The following is a 14106-nucleotide window of genomic DNA, read 5'->3' as shown; positions in this document are numbered from 1 at the left end:
GAGGTATAGCTGATCGAACGGGCATTATCACAGGCCCCTGGTCGCGGCTGGGCGCGGACGGGCGCAGACGGGCTTGCCTTTGGCGCGCCATCGCCGCGCCTGCTGCGCCTGTCCGCTGCGCCTCCTTCTGGTCTCCATCTTAAAATAGTCCTAATGAGGGGAGCAACTAGCCCGCTAACCTGCGGAAGTTCTGGAGCAGGCAGGAAGTAGTGCGAATATGTAGCACTCACAGTAAGACCCTCCGCTCAAACGGCACAATGCCGTGGCGGAATGGGGTCAGGAGCGTAAGGATGCCGGGTAAGTGAGTAAAAAATCCTGAAGAATCACACAATTAAAAATAATAATGAATATTAGGCAAAGGTTTCACTCAAATAATTGGTAGAGCGCTATGCGCACGTCAAGCGGCCTAAATCGCCGCGTTCGTCGCAAGGGCGCACTATCCTACGTCTTAAGTAGCCAATTCGTAAGCAGCAACTAGCCCGCTAACCTGCGGAAGTTCTGGAGCAGGCAGGAAGTAGTGCAAATATGTAGCACTCACAGTAAAACCCTCCGCTCAAACGGCACAATGCAGTGGCGGAACGGGGTCAGGAGCGTAAGGATGCCGGGTAAGTGAGTTAAAAATCCTGAAGAATCACACAATTAAAAATAACAATGAATATTAGGCAACGGTTTCACTCAAATAATTGGTAGAGCGCTATTTGCATGTAAAGCGGCCTAAATCGCCGCGTTCGTCTATTGCTAAGCCATTTCCCAAATAACTGTAGTACTAAATTCCCATTCCACAAAAGTCAAAAGTAATTGGTAGGAGAGTACCCAGGAGAAATCGGAATACCAAATAACTCACCTGAGGAGCAGTTAGAACTTTTTCTCCTAGTGCTCCTCCTCCTCCCTATCTATTACCCCAGGTCACTGAACCTGAAAGAGAAAAAGAGTGAAGACGAAAAGCAGGAGGATTTGCTGGACATCTTCCCCATGCTGGCCAGTGGGGAAAGGGGTGCAGCTGCTCATGCACCTCGAAATGGAGCACCACCTGAGGGACAGCTGGCAGATGGAGTACAAGGAGCTAATGGGCAAGCGAGTGCTGCGATGCATTAGACTGACAGCAAAGCACCTGGCAGAGATGTATGTGTGTGACGAGACAATTTGAAGACTCCACTAGTGTGGATTGCTCTGGGTCACAAGTGTATTCAGTCACCGCTGGACAAAGAGATTCTTGGGAATGCATCCCCACTATCATTAGAGAAAGCTTACGAAGGGAAGTGAAACGACTGGCTTGGAGACCCTTCTTCTCCTCTCCACAACTCAAATGATAACTCCCTCCTTATATTAAGGAACTACCCCGCGGATGCGGGTAGAATTTCTGTCAACATCCCTTAGATCCTATCTGACCTGATGGACACTAGGAAACAATTCCCAAATATTGGAGAAAACTCAGCCCATTCCGTGAAGAATTGCAGAGTGTGCTCGAAGTCGATGGACTGAATTGTGCAGATATTGCATTTGGTGGTATTAAGTAAAGTGAATGAGAGATTGATTGCTAGAAAAGTTGTCATGGCTGAGGCAGGACACTGGGAATGATGGGCCATGAATACAGAAAGCATGCCCTGTTGTATGCGGTTGCCAATGTGTGCCTGGTGAAAACGGATTTAACCAAACTCAAAAATTGCAAACAGAATAAGAGTGAGACACGTGCGGATTATCTAGACAAGCATAAGATGTGTTTGACAAATATCTGTGCATTGTTCATCTGGAGGAGATGGTTCAGGTGACTGTAGATGCTGCTTTTGTACAGGGGTTGTTACTGAATGTGGGAAAATCAGTTGATAACAGTAGGTATTGGATGGCAAACCACAAAAACAGTGGAATGAGTGACCATCGTGAACCACTATACAGCTTTGCTAGAAAGTAAGAAGAATATTGTGTCTTTGAAGCTGCAGAATGTTAAAAGGAGAGGACATGGAGCCCATCAAAGGGGGACATCAGGAGGGCATTTAAGGGGAGGTGGAGTAGCAAGGGCAACGGAAGGGGCAGAGTCCAAGCCCTGAATGCAAGAGGATCATGTTTTGCCTGTGGTTAACTGCTGCATTGGAAAAAGTATTGCCCTAGTGCTGTTTTTGAATGTGCCAGTTCTTTATGACCTGTCTGAACGTAACCAAGTTATGCAGAATTCTTGTCATGAGTTTTAGGACAGTGTGAGAAATTCTGATTGTGCTATAATACCCTAATTCCAGAAGATCATAAAGGTCCCAGTGTTGATTGCTTGACCAATTATAAATGCGCCTCTTGTCTTCTTGGCACCAGTGCTAGTAGCTCTGCCCTGAAAATCTCACAGTCTCTCTCATTAATACTATTGTGCTTGTCTATAGATGCAGCTGGTATTTCTAACTAATGTGTTCCCCATCACATCTCTGACGTCATCTTCATTTCCCTTGGACCAATTACTGATAAACATGCTTTCCTACTGAGTCGTACCTCACCAGGCAACCTGTTGGTGTGGCACATTTTGTGCAAACTCAATTGCACAGTGTTCTGTCCCCCCTCCCCTTGTGTCTACCTCAGAATACACCAGCTACACAAGAATGGAGTACTGGCTTTGCTCTGCAAGAATACAAATTGACAACCTGCAACAATGTGAATAATACTGAATTTCTACCTGATTCCACATTGTGCAGCCCATAAAGATGAACAGCAATTAACTCAATAAGCTTGCCCAAATTGCCTAGTATCCACACAAGCCTTAGCAAGAGGCAGGATTTCACCTTGTAATTGCAGAGCTAATTAAGCAGGAAGTTTTACCACCAATTGTTAGTAGATACTATACCCCAATTTTACATGTCAAAAAGCAGGACAGATCAATGTGCACAGATTTGTGCAACATTAATAATGTGGTTATGCCTAGCTTCAATGCCTAGCTTCACTGTGGTCCGTAACCCTGCCACTATCCTTTCTTGCTTCCCCCAAGCATCAAATGGTTTACAGTGATAGAGTAAATTCCAATTTGCATTCTCATTTGATGGGTCTCAACTTTCATGACAGAGGCTATCACAAGATTTTACAGAGTTCCTATCAATCTTTTTCCAGGCTTTATGGAAAGATTTGGGCACTCTGGTATTTCCCCAGGGGTTTACTTTAGCTAAATATGGTGATAAATATGTTGATGGTCTGCTCTTGGCATCTGTTACTTTAGATCACTACAAGGTTGACTCAATCGACCGCCTCACTCAATTAACTAAAAAGGAGCCCAAGGTTTCGAAGGAGAAACTGTAGCTTTGCCTTCCCTGAGTGGGATACTTGGTCATGAAATCTCACCTGTAACTAGAGGTATTGAAGCCATTTGTAAATTTCTCCATCCAGTGACTGTCTCCTAAGGACTACCTTTTTGGGTATGGCTTGGTACTGTAGACAATGGATCTTGGGCTACACCATAATGGCAAAGCCCCTACGTGTCTATGTCAGAAAAGATACACTGGATTGTGGTCTATTCCTCTGATGGACTGGGTAGATCGTCACTGACAGTGAGGATCGTGCATATTAAAACTCATATTGTGCTCCAAGCCAAGTTTTCAAGGCTGCTGTCATAGCATGTGCACTAGTGTGCCTCACACTGTGAATCCTACAGGGAAAGGATGGGTAATCCTAAAGCATTGCCAGTGCGCCACTGGAGGGATATTATTCATCCTACCCATTAACTGAATATTACCAGCTCATAGGACTGGTGCCAATCTCCATCCGGCCCTTACAACATCTATTTTGGGGTCTGGTTACAAATAATCTACTTAGCACCCAGTGGTAAGCTTACTACAGGTCCCAGCTGATTGTTGCCAGTAGCTCACTGCTCCCATATATGCTCAGAATAATAATGGTTATCTTTTTTATTTGTCCTAATGTAGAATGTACATTAACACCCGTGAGTGGGTATATTCATTTACTAATCACCAGTGGTGAGCACTACCACATGTGTCCCAACATTAGAGGATCAGTCCATAATAACACATCCAGGAAACTGGGCTTTGTAAGTATAAATAATCTACATAATCCTCACCCAGCAGAACTGACCAGATAACACACCTTCCCATTTATTTATTGACTATTAATGAAGCCCCTGCATCAGTCATGTCCTGATAAGACCTTTATATCTTGTTGAGGGTTGAAACACCTTTGACAATATAGTAAACTAAACAAAGTATATATTACCAATGTATTATCATTTTCCATGAAAAATTGTTTGTTATAAATACACAAGAAGTTTGCAGTACAGTCACTCCTTTTTAGGTATTCTTGGTTGTGGTTTCTCTTCTTTCATTGGGGACACATTGCACTTGTGTTGTTGCTTCTATGTTGTTACTATGATTGTTGGATAATGTTTTTAAATAAAAGACTAACCTTGTATTTTACAAGGCATTTGTTGGTTATACGTTTCATTCAGCTGTAAAGATTTTTTTTAAATTAATTTATTTATTGGCATTTCAGAGGAAAGAAAAAAAAAACAATAGCCAACAAATCGAGGCATTAGCATATACATACAGAGTAAGAGATCAAAGGCATGTAACATAGAATGACACATTTCCATTAGCACATTTAGGGTGTAGACCACATCAGTGTGACAGCGTTACTACAAAGTAGTCATGCATATGACGGCATTCCACACTGGAGCCTCCCGCTCCCTGGTCGGTAGTGTGACCCAGCCCATGGCTAATCTCTCTATATCCCTAGCACACTGTCTGCCCTGAAGATATGTGTGTCACGGGGCAAGGTCTCTGCAATAGGACAATTACATGTTAGCTGCTAGGTGGTCTTCCCCGGCAACCGTGGCTACACCTTCCTCATCTGTTGTCTCATGTGTGGGCCTCCTGCTCAGGAATAGGGACCAAGAATTCTTAGGCCTGTTACATGGGGGCAGTAATTCACTATATAATTATGTCTGTGTACTGCAATAAAGCATTTCCTTAGTCCATTGCGCTAAAGTCAGCGTCGGGCCTCGCATAAAGGAAAGAGCCACACATCTCCTGGCCAGGAGGAAAGCCATGTCTACCAGTTGTCTAAGGTCCTTATGGAGAGGTTTAGAATAGCCTAAGATAGCCAGAATTGGATTTGGCATCAATGTTAGTTCAGTGACCCGATTCACCTCAGCATAATTGGATCTGGCATCAATGTTAGTTCAGTGACCCGATTCACCTCAGCATACACCTTGCTCCAGAAGTAAGCTATCCTCGGACAAGACCATGCAACATGTAGGAAATCGGCAACCACCACTCCGCATCTCTCACATTGTGGGCTCTCTCGAAGGCCATATCTATGAAGTCTTTCGGGGTATAGTACACCCTATTTAGAAATTTGAAATGGATCAGCCCGTTTGGTGCTCGAGCAACAGTACAGCCACTTCTCATCTGTCATTTCCACTTCAAGGTCCCTCTGCCATTCCAGTCGCGATTTAGCAAAGTCAGCATGCCTCTCAGAGAGGGCTATGCGGTACAACTTGGAGACCAGTTTAGCGGGCGACTTAGCCTTAATAATGTAGGTTAAGGCCGCAAGTCCGGGGGCTCCGTCATGTCCTCCCCCAAGAGTCCCCTGAGTGCATGTCGCACCCTATGAAACTGGAAACGCGACATTAGCGAATACAACTCTTCCTCCACCGCCACCTCCTCCCAGGAGCGAGCAGTCCCAACCGGAAAAAGGTCCTCCATATTGTATATTTCCAACGTTCTCAACGCAGCTATAACCCCCTTGTCCCTGCATGGGGCGAGCCAATAGCACCAATGGAGAGGGGCTAACGGAGCATATAGTAAGCTGCCAGCTTGTATGTCCAGCATATGATGCCACGCGTGTGAGACCATATTTAGCGAGTCTATTATGCCGGTGCGTCGATCTTGGGGTAAAAACAAGAGTGCAGGTAGCGGAACAGGGTCAGCGACAATAGTTTCTATATTGAGGTGTGGAATCTCTGCAGGGCTGTGTATCCAGTGATAAGCGTGTGAGCCTTGTGCCGCCCTATAATAGAGTTCCAGATTAGGGGCGCCCAGTCCACCTTCCGCGTACGGTCGGGTGAGTGTCTTCCAGGCCACCCTAGGCTGCTTGCCCGCACAGGCTAGGCGGATCATCAATGAATGTAACTGCTGAAAAAATGTTTTGGAAAAAAACACAGCTATATTTGTAAATAGGAAGAGGAGACGAGGCAGCACAATCATTTTCATGAGGGATACCCTCCCCATCAAGGAATATGGTAGGGCAATCCACCTTTCAATGTTGTCCTCCAGTTTGGAGATGGCAACCCGTAGTTCTCCTTCAGCACTACCTCTGAATCCGTATGCAACCGGATCCCTAGGTATCGCACCGCATCTGTGGTCCATTGCAGTGGGTATTCCGGGTCCACATGCGCCGTAACCGGCATGAGGGGAAACATGATGGATTTATTCCAGTTAACGTTAATACCTGAGAGAGAGCTGAGCAGCACCACCTCACGCAGGACTGGGGAGAGATGTACCTCAGGGTCCCGAACATATAGAAGGGTGTCATCCGAGTATGTAGATACAATGAGACGGTAGTTCGGAAACCGTATGCCCCTATGTCCGTGGTATTCGCGCAAAGCGCAAGCAAGTGGCTCCGCCGTCAGCGCATAGAGTATGGGGGATAGGGGACAGCCCTGTCTCGTGCCCCTGTTGATTTGTATATGGTCGGTAACCAAAGTTCCAATCCGGATAAGTGTTGTGGGGGCAGAATACAGCGTCGCCAGGAGTTGAAGGAAGAGTGCCCCAACCCCCATTCAGCCAGGAACCTGCCACAGGAAAGGCCACTTGACAGAGTCGAAGGTCTTTTCCATGTCTAGAAATACTGCCACCGAGGGGACCTCCTGACGCGTGCGCTGCATTGCTGCATACACCATCCTAAGATTATAGGTGAGATTGCGACTGGGCACAAAGATGGCCTCCTCCAGAGCGACCACTGAGGTAACCAAGGGGCTAAGGCAATCGGCTATCAGCTTCGCAAGTATCTTCACGTCAACATTCAGCAGCGACAAGGACCTGTATGAGGTGCACTCCTCTGGGGGCTTCCCAGGTTTGAGTATAGCTACCAGTATCGCCTCACACATAGTAGGCGACATCACCCCGGAAGAACAAATGTACTCGAACAAGATAAGTAACTGCGGGATCAGCAGTTCTGAAAAAGACATATAAAAGGCGACAGTAAAGCCGTCGCTACCCAGAGCGCTTCCAGCCTTCATAGCCGATAATGCCCAAACAACCTCCTCCTGTTCAATCGTTAGCCAAAAATTCCCGGTGCAAGTTCGATAACCACGGCAATTGAATATGGGTCGAATAATCTAGGATGCGTTCTTCCGGAGCGGGTCCTTGGGAGGCATACAAAGCAGCATAGTCCTCACGGAACCTCTCCGCCACCTGCATTTCAGTTAAGCGGCGGGTCCGTTGGCATATCCCTCATGTCCGGTATCGCCGTTCAGTTCCGACGTTGTCTAACTACCTGAGCCAATACCGTCCCTGGACGCTCCCCTCCCCATAAGTTCTGTCAGTGGCGTACTTCACGAGAAGTTTTATTTCCGCATCAGCTTCCTCGTGATATTTGCGCAGAGTCTGCGCTAGTTCTTGAGCGAGCACTTCACTCCGGTCAGTTAAACGCTGGGCCTCTAACTCTTTAAGTTTTGTCTCCAAAGTCTCTAACCGACCCGGATCGATTTAATCACCCCAATGTGTTTAGAGATAGTGATCCCTCTAATATATGCCTTAAAGGCCTCACACACTGTCTGAAATGAGTCCACCGATCCCACGTTTGTTTAAAAAAACAACTTTATGGACGTGGCCAGTTCCTCCCTAAAGGCGATGTCAAGCAGTGAGTAAGGCGGGAAATGCCACATAAATGGAGGGATTCGCATCTTGGACGAGACAATTGTCAGTAGAAGTAGCGAGTGGTCCGAATAAGTGCGTGGCAATATCGCGCAAGCACGAACATGTTGGATTAGGTGATTGGAGGCCAGCCAGTAGTCAATTCTAGTATAAATATTATGTGGAGTGGAGTAGTGCGTATAGCCTCCCTGAGTTGGGTACCTGTGTCTCCATATGTAGCACAGGTCAAGTCGCATCATCGACGTCTCTAGCACTCTGGCCAAGGGGCGTCTGTCAGGGCCGTTCGATCTGTCGATCTCTTGTAGTCTAGTCACATAAAATCTACCCCCTAAAGGACAGAACCCCACGAGTATAACTGGGCTTTAGACGTCAGAGAGGTGTAGAAGTCAGGGTGATCATAGTTGGGGCCATAAATATTCAGTACACAAATCTCCAGACCTTTACCACAGCATTTGGAAATAGTGAAACGCCCCTCCCTATCCGTCTCTAGAGGCGTCAGTGTCAATGAAGCTTTCGGATTCACCCAAGTCAGTACCCCCCTAGCGTTTGAGGTAAATACTGCCGAGTGAACGTCACCCAAGAGAGCCCTAGTACGCAAAATAGGGCTGTCCGGGTGGAGGTGGGTCTCCTGCAGAAGCGCAATGTCAACCTTATGTCTGGTGAGGTAGTGCAGTACTTTCCGGGCCTTGCGGTGGTCATTAAGACCTCTCACATTTTAAGTTAACAGAACCAGTGAGTCTAAGGGCTCCCCAGGCGGGGTCACCGAAGGGTCAGTAGTAGGTAAATGAGCCATGGTATGATAACGTGTGCATAGGTGGGCAGAATATGCCTCTTTAATACACCGCGCTCACAGTCGGAGCGATTCCAGCAGACTCCCAAGGCAGCCACAGTCCCGCCAGCCACGCTAGACGAAGCGCGCAGGGCCGCAGCAGCCCGTGCAGCGATGAGGAGGCAGGTAGGAGACCTGTTTCTTCGGCGATTGTGCTCCGCTACAGCCAGGCGACACAAACCGCAGGCACAGTGCAGGATTTTAATGCGCAGCACAAAGAATTAATACAGGATAGTGCAGTGAAGTTAGGAAGCTCTCGGCTCAAGCGGCCATCTTGGTCGCGAGCTAGCTCCGCCCCCTTCAGCTGTAAAGAATTAAATGCGTACAGTGATTTTGCTGAACATTGAAAATTAAATTATGTTTGAATGATACCAATGAGAACCACTGTTCATAAATCATTGCTAGAAACCCAGGTTCTCATGGATTTAAGGATTGCTTATGTTTCATCAATACCGGTTAAGGGTGGTGGGATCACTGCAATAGCATTCATAAAGTTACTACGCCAGCACTGTACAGCTGATATTTGTATGAATAATTCTGTGCCTAAATGCATAACATAATTGATCGGGAAACCCCTTTGTACACTAATGACTATATTGGAAAGATGATAAATGGACCTTCAATTTTTAGAACCAAAACATTGACTCCTATAGATCACGAAATGGAAAAAGACAAAAAGAGGATGTGCACACTAAACTTCTTGTGTGAATGCCAACATAATACTTGAAGTCAGGCATTATACCACTAAGACTACAACTTAGAAGTATAACAGGGGCCGTATTACCGATGACTGCGCCAGCCCTAATTGTCGCTGTGAGCCAGAGTATGCACCTCACTGCATCACAGAGGATCGGTCTGTAATGCCGTTGTGATGTTGGCGCAGACTTTGAACTCTGTGTTTATGTGTGTTTGCGTCTGTGCGCATATTGTATTAGCGCACAAACGCAAACGCACATAAACACATATATACTCTGGCGCACAGCGACAATAAGCGCTGGGCCAGTCATCGGTAATACAGCCCCAGGCGTATTCAAAGAAGATAAGGAATTTAGAGGGAGGTTTAGCATTATTGCCTCCACATATTCCTAACACTGGATGGTTTTAGGGATTGAGACCGCCCTGGAGCATGCTTAGAGGGATTAAAAGAGATTGCCGAACTTTAAAAGGAATTACTTGGAACGGATGTTCTATCAGAAGCCCCAAAAGCAATTGTCAATATTCTAGGGCAGTAACAGAGTTCAACACTATTGAACTAAAGAAAAAAAACAGAAAAGGAGTCTAAGAACATCAAGAAACCCTTGGGCGCGGCCGCGATTCTGCGCCTGTGCGGCCGTTTTGAAGAGTGGGCGGGTTCATGACGGCCCCCAGCCATCATCAGCACACGAGCACTGTGATGCATGACGGACGGGGGACGTCATCAGCACGCAAGGGGTTAAAGGAAAAGGTATACCCTTACCTACCGGACAATTTTAAGCACAGCACCATCAACAGAATAAGACATACACCTATGGGCAATTCACAACTTTCAATGCTGTAACATTCTCTGAATCTTCAGCTTGTTTAGAGGATTCAGATGCACAGGAGAGCCCATGGGGCATATTAGCTGCCTATCGACGGATATTATCGCAGAGATAACGTGCTATTAGCAACGTTTATCTCCAATGCGATAAAATATCCGGCGATAGCGGCTCAATGCGAGAATATCGCTGGAAATCCAGCAATATTCTCGCATTAACGCCAATGGGGGCATAATCTGATAATCCACCCCCCATTGACTATACAGGTAAGTCAACTTTTTAGCAGGCGTTAGATTCTAGCGATAATCGTGCTTAAAGTGATTTTTTTTATCGCTTCGCCTGCCTTGCTAATAGGCGATAACTGTGTTAGCTACTGTTTTCAGTCGCTAACAGTTTGGGTACGCCCACTTTGCATGTCATTAGTGATAAATATCGCTGACATGCAAAGCGGGCCCCGAACCTGTAGCTATCGCCTAAAAGCTGTTGCTAAGTGCTGTTAGCGACAGCTTGCTAATAGGGCGATAAAATTATCGCCGCTTTAGCGGGAAAAAGTCCAGCTAAAGCGGCTATATCGCCCTTGCTAATATGCCCCCAAGTGCCTTGGCAGGGAGAGGTAACAAGCAAAGACAATGTAATCAGGCTCCCAGGGACCGTAAAACATGATGGGATCCACAAGGCTCCCAATCCTATATAATAATGAGCCACTAAACCTACAGGATATTCAATCTGGTCCTACTCACAAAGGGTCTCCCCACTCGTGGCAGAGGCCCCCGCAGTCGTGAAGAAGTCTCTGTACTCAGCAGAAATTCCACAAGGATAATTCTCATTGAGGAGATTCCTCACCAAGTGCAGAGACTCCCAAAGGACTGCGGGGCCTCCACCACGAGTGTAGAGACGCTGTGTGAAATAGGCCCTCGATCTCCATATTTTAATATAATGTGTTTAGATAGACAGTTATGGCAATATTAAGAATGTTGCACAAGGTACATTAGTAGTGAAATTAGAGTTTATTAAAGAAGCGTTTTTTCAAAATCAAAGTACTTTTTTTTAATACTCCTATATGTTTGGGAGCCAGCCAACAAATGTTTCACCCCCTAGTGGGTGCGCAGGCCTGAGGGCTTTTCAAAGCAGTGAGATGTCATATTGGATCAATTAAATATTACAGATTGCAGTCCAGATGTACTAAAGTTCCTGTTTGCATTTCTTAAATAGCGACTCCGTAGGAATCACTATTTAAGAAATGCAAAAGATATGTACAAAATTTGCGAATCCTTGATAGCGATTACTACAGATTAGGAATTGCTATTAAGGAATTGCAAATAGGAAATGCCATTGCATTCCTGTCAATGGGCGAAATAGGAAATGGTTTGCACTTGGTAACACTTGGGGACAATATTTGCCGCTGTATATACCATCAGTCATGGAACTCCGTCCATTGCAGTCTTGTCACACTTGTTAAAACAAATACAGAATGAACACGGGACAGCTGCTACCCTGGATTTCGGGATGAAACTGATGGGATATTTTCACGTTGTGTCCGCAATGATTCTGTCTAATATTAAAGGTGAAGTGACATCTCTGGCTACACTCCAGAGGCTCACAGTACTTGCACAAGCCAATCGTGAATGTGAGCTGCCTATAATTATTTCTGTTGTGCACACTTCCTTAGGATGCAGTAATTTGGGAACCAGAGCTACCAAACTTAGAGACCAGTGGTGATTTGCGCTATACAAAAACATTGTAACATAACATAACATAACATAACTAAACCACTCCTTGGCAAACCTAGTACAAAAAAAGGAAGTCAAGCAGACCTGTGATAAATCTAAACAACTACAGAAAGATAAACCTCACGGATGTTCTTCACCCCCGGCGCCCTCTGAGAGGTGCTGCAATTTTCGTGATCGCACTAAAATCAAGGGTCCAGACAGGTATCAGATTTCTGCTTCACCTTCTCCTCATTTCTTGCAGGACTCCTCGGAAAAGCTGTACGAGAGAGGAATGCGATCTGAGTGCATGAAGTAGAAAAGGGAGACACAATGCTCATCTGACATGAAGATAAAAAAAGAGTGAAAACCTCCTCAATATAAACCCCCATTTCAGAAAAATTAAAGTTGTGGCTGGAGCCGGGAAATGTGCCACATACACTGAGAACCCTCCTCCTGAACAGTAGCTGGGTGGTATCTCTCCTTGGCACCACGGCAGAAGTCGCTATAGTGCGCCAGAATCTCCAGGAGCTTCTGTCAGCAAGAACAACTAATAACTTAATTACAGATGAAACCCCAGATAGGCACATAGCCCCTCCGGATAGGTTATATGACTTAGCTGTGGATGTAGACTTCGTCCTTGACCCATCTTTACAGATACAAGAATTTCTACAGTGTGAGCATGTGTACCCAATGCCCACCTCTGTCTTACCACTTGAGCAGTATAAATATATTGTTTACACCGATGGTTCAGCCCAGCCTGCTGTAGGTTCTAAACAGCAATAGTCAGCAGTGTGTGCTACCGTTGTTGGTGTAATGTTGGACAGGAAATTCTAACCTAAAAAAACTTGCACCCACTCCTTACGGGACTGCACTGCACCGTTGCCTGAACTGAAAGCCTTGCTTCTTGCACTTGAACATATGGATCCTGAATTCACCACTATTATTGTGTGTGATTCGTATTACTGTGTACAGTCTTTTAATGATTATTTACATTGTTAGAGACAGAATAGTTTTAAAGATTCTAAAGGCAACACAATTAAGCATAAAACGCTTTGCGTTAAAGTGGCGGACCTCAAAGATAGATTGCCACAGGCTCATGTTATTCATACATTGAATCATCAGTGTGTGGGAGCACATGTTGGAAGGAATTCCCTGGCTGATGGAGTGGCCAAATATGCAACTGCGACTGCTACTGAAATTACTCGTTCTAAAACAAGAATAGAATCTGATTTCTTGGATGCCGTCAATGCCAACAGAGATGGCACCCCTTTAACTAAAGGCTTTCCACCTTCATATACTTACCAATTAAGTGAATAAAACATTCTGTTAGTAACTATTCCAGGAGTTGATGATCGTTTGATTCCCAACCAAGACTGCAGGCTAGCGTTTGTGATAGCTGCGCAAGAAGGTGTTGCTTCTGCACATGTGGGTGTTTGCGGCCACAATTTCCTTGCTACAGCAATGTTATTGGTGGCAAAGCTTATATCAACAGGCTGAAAAATATGTCCTTTGTTGTGACGTTTGTCTTCAAATTAAAGCTTCCACTGTGATACATTTATCCTAGTTACAGTCGCCTCTTGTGCCAGATTCCTCTACTCACACTTACACTGTTGTTAAAGGCATGAAAGTCTTTATCGGGACATATGCATGCAGTACATTCCACTCAAACCAGGGCCTGGCTTCTGCTTCTAAAGCATACCGGGTTTCAATGGTATCCCTGGATGTACAGGTGTGTTATTCCTCTCCATATCTCTCTGATGGCAAATCTGTTGTAGAGAGGATTAACTTTGACTTAAAGCAGCCCTTAACAGCTAGAGTATTAGGCACAGTACATATTTGGATCCACACCTTTATGGGGTGCAAGAAGCACTTAACAATCTCCCCAAAAGATCTCTGGGTGACCGGGTCCAAACATGGTCCTCTTTGGCATCTAAATGTACGTTCCAGACTTTGATGGTCCAGACATTTTATGTAATTGATCATTGTGCTGTCTTACAGGATCTAAAAACGTCTGTGACACCCAATCCAAAGAGTAGTTGAAGACATTTGCCTCTGCAGAAAACAAGGCGAAACCAGAAGCTTCTGACTGGATACCAAAAGTTAGGGATCTTGTGTGAGAGAAGGTAGCAGTTAACCAAGTGTTTGGCCCATCATACTGAGCAGCGGTGCAAGTACTTTGCATTCAAGGTACAAGA

General features: G+C 45.5%; 1 long non-coding RNA gene across 3 annotated transcripts in view; it reads left to right on the top strand.

The window, feature by feature from the left end:
- Window positions 1–14106, top strand: part of LOC144763224 (uncharacterized) — a 497352-nt gene that overhangs the window by 423016 nt on the left and 60230 nt on the right. The gene's annotated exons all lie outside the window — the stretch shown is intronic.

This window comes from Lissotriton helveticus, chromosome 6 (assembly GCF_964261635.1).
Source record: "Lissotriton helveticus chromosome 6, aLisHel1.1, whole genome shotgun sequence".
NCBI lineage: Eukaryota > Metazoa > Chordata > Amphibia > Caudata > Salamandridae > Lissotriton > Lissotriton helveticus.
The sequence above is the reverse complement of the archived record's forward strand: the minus strand, read 5'-3'. Positions and strand labels throughout refer to the sequence as shown.